This window comes from Peromyscus leucopus, chromosome 13 (genome assembly GCF_004664715.2).
Source record: "Peromyscus leucopus breed LL Stock chromosome 13, UCI_PerLeu_2.1, whole genome shotgun sequence".
Taxonomy (NCBI): Eukaryota; Metazoa; Chordata; class Mammalia; order Rodentia; family Cricetidae; genus Peromyscus; species Peromyscus leucopus.
In genome coordinates this window covers 14,100,539-14,107,084 of record NC_051074.1, presented here as the reverse complement: position 1 = coordinate 14,107,084, position 6,546 = coordinate 14,100,539, and the positions used below count along the sequence as shown (strand labels likewise).

Here is a 6,546-nt window from a genome sequence, read left to right as displayed (position 1 = left end):
AGGTTTTTAAGCAGCACAGTTCAGCTGAGAGGCATCCATCCAGTCTGAGGAAACAGGATCAGCTGAGGAATTGGCAAGGTGAGGTGGCTGTGGCTTGTTCTGCTTCTCTGATCTTCCAGCATTCAACCCAATAACTGGCACTGGGTTTGATTTTTATTAATAACACTCTTTAAGATTTATGCTACATTTCATTAAATAAGTGTCTTTTTTACAGCAAAGGTCATTATAGAAATATACAAATACAGAGAACAACTGACCATGAGATGCCCATCTCTAGTCGATGTATATAACACAAACCCTACACCCAAGGCTCAGAAAACATGGCAGAAGGGGGAACCCAAAGGATTTTAAGTGCCAGAGGAGCAGAAAATAATGTTGTGACATTGTGCCTTCTAGCTATAAACTCAATATTCAAAATTGTTGCTGAAGACATTACTTGTGTTTGGTTTTTAAATTTTGTTTTTTTTTTTTTTTTCAAGACAGGATTTCTCTGTGTAGCCTTGTGGAACTCCCTCTGTAGACCAGTTTGGCCTTAAACTTACAGAGATCCACCTGTCTCTGCCTCCTGAGTGCTGGGATTAAAGGTGTGTACCACCATCACCCAGCTTCGGTTTTTAAATTTAAAACAAAAACAAAAACTTTTTTGAACCTTCAAAAACTTTCTTTCACTGTTCAAGGTTTATTTGGAGTTTTTGTTGGCATGACACTTGCATCATCCATATGCAGATATAACTTTTTACATAATATTGCAATGTGTACTACAGCTATAAATAATATCCCTTAGGAAAGTTATGTACAAGATACACACAATGGATTTACATACTAGATCCAAGTTATGACTCATTGGGACCTCATTGGCTTAGGCGTGTTTGGTAAGGGTGTGCAGCATGCACACAGGTTCACAGGCTAACTGAAGCCTGTACACAATTGGCAGTGTGTCTTGGAGATCATGGGACTGTCACACTAATCAGGTGACCACCACACAAGCACCACTTCGAATCAGCATAGAACTGTGGGAACTGAGGTTTTCCCCAGGCCACCTTAACACAACAGCACTAACCCCAGCTCACATGAGAAGGGGACAGTGTGTGGTCTCCATAACAACCCTGCTGCAGCCTGGACAGGGAAGTGCTAGGACATCTGAAGACCTTAGAACGGCAGTGCTTTCTGTATTCCCCCACGCAGAGTGTTTCTGCACTCTTCTTCAAGTGGTCCTCTTTTACGGGAATCGGAGTCACCTTCACAACATCCAAGATTCCATTTTGTCTGGGATACAAGGGACACTGAAGATGTCCCCCTTGACTTCATAGAGGTCCTTATTCATGGTAGAAAGGGGATGTACCTCTTGCCGAGGGCTGTGGGAATATACATCAAGTGACAACTACTGTTGGACAAGATGACCCAGCAGAAGTATAACTCCCTGATGGGGAGCCCCACCTGGCAAAGCTGTGGGGCCACTGGCTGTGGAAACCAGTTGTTTTCTGTCTGCGACTTTCTCGGGTGCCACTGTTATGCCTCCCTAATAAGAACAGCTGTGGGATGCTCTCCACGGCCCTTTGGTAGTGTGTTTGACATCTCTGGGCACACATTTAGTTGTGAATTTCTGTTTAAGCTGTATAATTCTGATGAACAGAAACATTAGCAGAATATTCTTCTTTACTGACACAGGAAAGTAACAGTGTTCTCAGACTCAAAGACAGCCTTTTACACATCTTGCAAAGACTTTAGAACTTGTCCAAAACAGATGAAGCTGCCCCTACAGAATATACGGAAAGACTAATTCCCAGGTGTTGTTTATTGCTAAATCAATGCCAGGATGTTTACACTGATATAGCCCCTTGAAGTAGCTCTCTTTCTGATTGTACCCTGACGACTCAAGGTTTAGCCAATTGTTAACTGTCTGGGACCCCTCACTAACTTAGAGCTACATGCATGGGTCAACGTGACATTACTAGCTGAAGAGAAACTATGTGACTTACCTTGTGTTTTGAGAATGGGTAGGGCTCTGAAAATATAACTTATGATTGTTCAGAGTAGCAGCAGTGTGGAGAGAGATGGCCTGTAGAGTTATGTGAGAACTGCTGTAGAATATGAGGTGTGTGTGTGTGTGTGTGTGTGTGTGTGTGTGTGTGTGTGTATTGAGTGAGAGATAAAGAAAAAGAAGCATAAAGAAGAAGAAGCATGAGAGAAGTGTGAGGGAATTAGTGGGTGAAAAAGTGAATGAGTAAAGAATGAGTGAATAATGTAGAAGTATGAGTGTGAGAGAGAGCTGTATGTAAGAGCTGCTGCTCTGTAGTGGAGCTGTGCCTAGGAACTGTACAAAGCGCTGTAAGGGGAGAGAGCTATGTAAATGAGATGTTTAACTGTGGTTGTGCGATTTGTACTGAGTGGAGACAAGGAAGATGAAGCTGTATAGAATAGAGATATAGAAGAGGAATGTATGTAAAAGATAGGTGTGTGGACACGTGAAAACAGATGTAACTGTGTATAGAGATGTTTGGCCATATGCACATAAAGAAAGACATGCAGCTGTATGTATAGAATGTAGCAGTGTGGAGATATGTAGCTGTGTGGAGACAGAAAGAGTCAGAGACCATTCTTTAGCTGAAGTAAAAGAGAAAGTTAACACCAGAAAGCACATGTGTTTTCTTATTTTACCAGTCAGCCAGATAGCAACTTATTTCTAAATACCTTTAGATAGAAAAAGTCTAGCCCTTGCTGCCTTAGTGGATTTTCTTGCATTACCATGGAGGTGGCCTTGGAGCAGGCTCTCCATAAGGCCCCTGATACCCTCCTAAGATTCAGAGAGGCCAAAGGCCCATATAGCATTCCAGTTTGATCATGTCATAGGTGCTGTCAATCACCTGCTTGTGAACCTCTTACCACTGCTCCTTGTCGGCATCAGTGTTCAGCTCTGGGTTTGGGTTCTTCAAGGAGATGCCAGCAATATTGACACCAACCCACACTGGCACACTGGAGTCTCTATACTCCCCTAGGACCCATCTGTGACAGCTCAACAGAACTGAGTTGAATCCAGATTGCAAACATTTCTGATAACTCTTGTTTTCCAAGCCATGTAGGTCAAGATATCCATGGAGTTTGAAACAATAAGCAGTTTGCAGTTTGGACTATCTGTCATAATGTTGGGAATGATGAACTTGAAGATTCATATTTCCCTGGACCAAAGTACGTCAGCTCTCTCTTGCTGATAGGCCCCCTGCTGTGACAATGATCAGCCTGGAGTCTGCAGTCACCCTATCATCTTTGCCAGAGACGATTTTTGATGTTCTAAGAAAAAGGCTGCCATGCTGGAGATCCACCATCTCTCCCTTGAGTATGTCTTCCATGACATCAACAAGGGCAAGCTTATCTGCCAAGTCCTTCATTAGGATACTGATGGCCTAAGGCATACCAACAGCACCAACCTCCCAAACCATAATCTTGTTCTGGGTGCTTAGGGGTGGTGGTGGTGGGCATTCTTTCTTAAGAAAATTCCCAACCAGCTGGTCCTTGAGGGACTGGACTTGCTATCCTGGACTTGGAACCTTTTGGGACTGCTGATGCACAATGGGCTGGCATTGGGTACATAACAATGTCCCAGCCAAACATTCAGATTTTTAGGTAGTATTTTTATTTATTTCTTGAGAATTTCACACAGTATGTTTTGACTATATTCATTTCTCTCCCACAGTTTCTCCTAGAACTTTCTCTACCTCCTCACCAACTCGACTTCATGCTGCTGCACCCTCCCCCACTCCCATAGGGGGAAAACAAGTGAAATCCAGCTTGTGTTGGCTGACTATCCCTGGATGTGGGTCTGTCCTGGATTGGGGTCTGTATACCAAGCATACTCCATTGAAGGAAATTGATTTTCCCCCTTCCTAGCAGTAATAAAATGACAACAGTTTCTAGCTGCAGATGTGACTTCATATCTGCTTCCCTTCCATGCTTGGCTTTTGTTTGGCTTTAGCTCAAGTAGATCTTGGGCATGCTATCACTGTCTCTCTGAGTTCATATGTGAATCTTCCCTTTTTTATCTGGAAAATACTGTCTCCTTGAAGTTATCCATCATCCTTGGTTCTTTCTGTCTTTCTGATCTTCTTCTGCATGGACCCCTGAGCCTTGAGTGATACAGATAAACCATGTAGGTCCAAGTGTTTCAAAGTCTCTTATTCTCTACATGTTGATGAGTTAGATGTTGGTTAGATTATTAAGTGCTCTATAATAAGTGCCATCTACTGAAAAAAGCAACTTCTCTAGTGATGGCTGAATGATGCAGTGATCTATGCTGATAGCAATTATGCCATTAGGACTTATTTTATTGCTAATTCCATTTAGCAGAATGATATTATAAGGTTTTTCCCTAGGGCCCATGACCTGACTAGCCTTAAGTTCTCAGCTTCATTGACAGTGTCAGGTAACCAGTTAATGACTTTGTAATGGATTAATGACCTAAAGTCATTAACCCATTTAGCTTCAGGGACCTGAGACACTCCTGACAGGAAAGTTGACAAGCTGATAACATCTGCAGGCAGTTAGGAGCTAGGAAGCCCCTGATGAGAGAGTCAACATATCAACCTCCATTGGGATTTACAACTCAGACTTTAGCTGGGAGGGGGGGGGGACAGAGCTGCAGATGGAATTTACCACCCCCAAAGGTCGCCTTTTCTGTCCTATCACACTCTCAGGACCCCTGCACCACTTCACATGGTCTTCACTCCTACTTAGAGACTGCTGCCGGTCATTGCTCTAATCTGCCGAGGTTGATGGCCATTTTCTCTTTATTTTCTTTCATGTCACCTCTATCAGTCCAGATTCTAACATTTGGTTTCAAAAACCAGGAAGAGTTTTGACTTTAGCCCTTTCCTTGGATGAGACACACTCTCCTCCTCTTCTTCCTTTTCTTCTTTCAGCTCTTCCTCTCTCTCTCTCCCTCCCTTTTCCCCTTTCTTCCTCTCTCTCTTCCTCAAACTGGGTCCCTCAAAACGCCCTCCCAGCTCATTTTACAGTCTAAACCATTTTTGCCTGTTGCAACCTGAAGATCTTATTTTTAAAAATTTATTTTATTATTATTATTATTATTATTTTATAGCCTGTGCCTTTGTGAGTGGTGCCAAGTTCTGTTCTGAGGTTTTGTTCATAACTTGGATAAACTCAGTACCCAGTCCCATAAACCCCTTTTTCTCTCACCTCCAATACCCTTTCTGACCTCCCAGAGCAGACATCTTTTGCCATGAATTCAGCACACCTGCACATCCAACATCGAATACCAAAATAAAGTCCGTGTTCAGTCTAGAGGAACCTTAGAATGACAAACTTTCATTCAAACCCTCAAGGCTGGGGGTGGGGGGGTCCTTGGCTGTCTGCCTTTCGCTTTTTCTGCTAGGGTGCTGGAATTCCAAACCCCGGGTGTTCTTTCAGCTTTCTGCCATAGGCTTTGCCTTTCATGTTATTGAAAATGGGGACACTTTCTGGCCCCCTGGTCTGCCATTCCTGGCCACTTTCTGGTTGTGAGGACTCATTAGCAGAAATAAGCCTCATCCTTACCTTTTCGGAAATGGGGTATAAGATCCCCATTCCTATACGCCTTTGACTTGCCTGAAAACAAACCTCAGCAAGGCATTAATTAGTCTGCCTGTGGACTGAGGTCTGGGCGCAGTAAGTCACAGGATGGAATGGCGATCGGTCTGAAGTTCTCCACTGTGAGGTTCTTTTTTCTCTCCACTCCTGACTTACCCTCTTCTTTTCTGCAGATCGGGTTTTACCAGCTCAAACCTCAAAACCCAGTTCCCTAGACTCTCCTCCCTCAGTGATGATCTGGATGACAAGTCCCTCCCTACCACACTTTCCCCGCCCCACTCTGCCTCTCTATGTGGCAGGACAATCGGTAGACACTTAGCTCTCTTTTTCCTTCGGCACAAAAGATCCAGATGAAATCGGGCATCTCTTCTCTCCTGAGGGATGAATGTCCTAAGTCCCGCCCAGAACAAAGACAGTTTTTGATGCTGGTTGTAAATGATTCCAGGTGTGCCCCTATAAGATCTTATCGTCACAGTGTCAAATGGGAGTTGCTACAGGAACAGCGGCGGAGGGGCAGGAGAGCAGTTACTATGCATAGGGTATATAGGCAGATCATCCTGTGCTGTTTAAGCTCACTGAGGAGCTGGCTCTGGAGATGGGATTTGGCTATCTCACTTCAGACTCAAGAATGTTTTCCCAAAATGTCCTCCAAATCCCTGTCCCGGGCCAGGTGACTTTGTCGCAGAGAAAAAGAAAACAAAAAAAGTTAAGGAGTATAGGCATTGTGTCCTTAAAGACGACTAGTAGACAAGCTACTTCTGCCATAGGTTACTGTTCTATAAATTTCATTCTTATAATAAAAATCAAATATCATAAAAGGATACGGAGTGTAAAAACTAGTTCCCTGACTGTGGGACAGAGGAGAAAGGACACAAAAGTTGAACTGCTGGTACTCTTCTTTCTTCTGGGAACTGGGCTGGTAACATTTCTCAGGGAGATTTAGGAAGTTGCTCTCTACCTGGAGAT

General features: G+C 43.6%; 1 pseudogene; it reads right to left on the bottom strand.

Annotated features, from left to right (window-relative positions):
* Positions 1-1,149: 1,149 nt before the first annotated feature.
* LOC114699792 lies at positions 1,150-5,577 on the bottom strand (annotated as a pseudogene).
* Between the last annotated feature and the right edge of the window lie 969 nt (positions 5,578-6,546).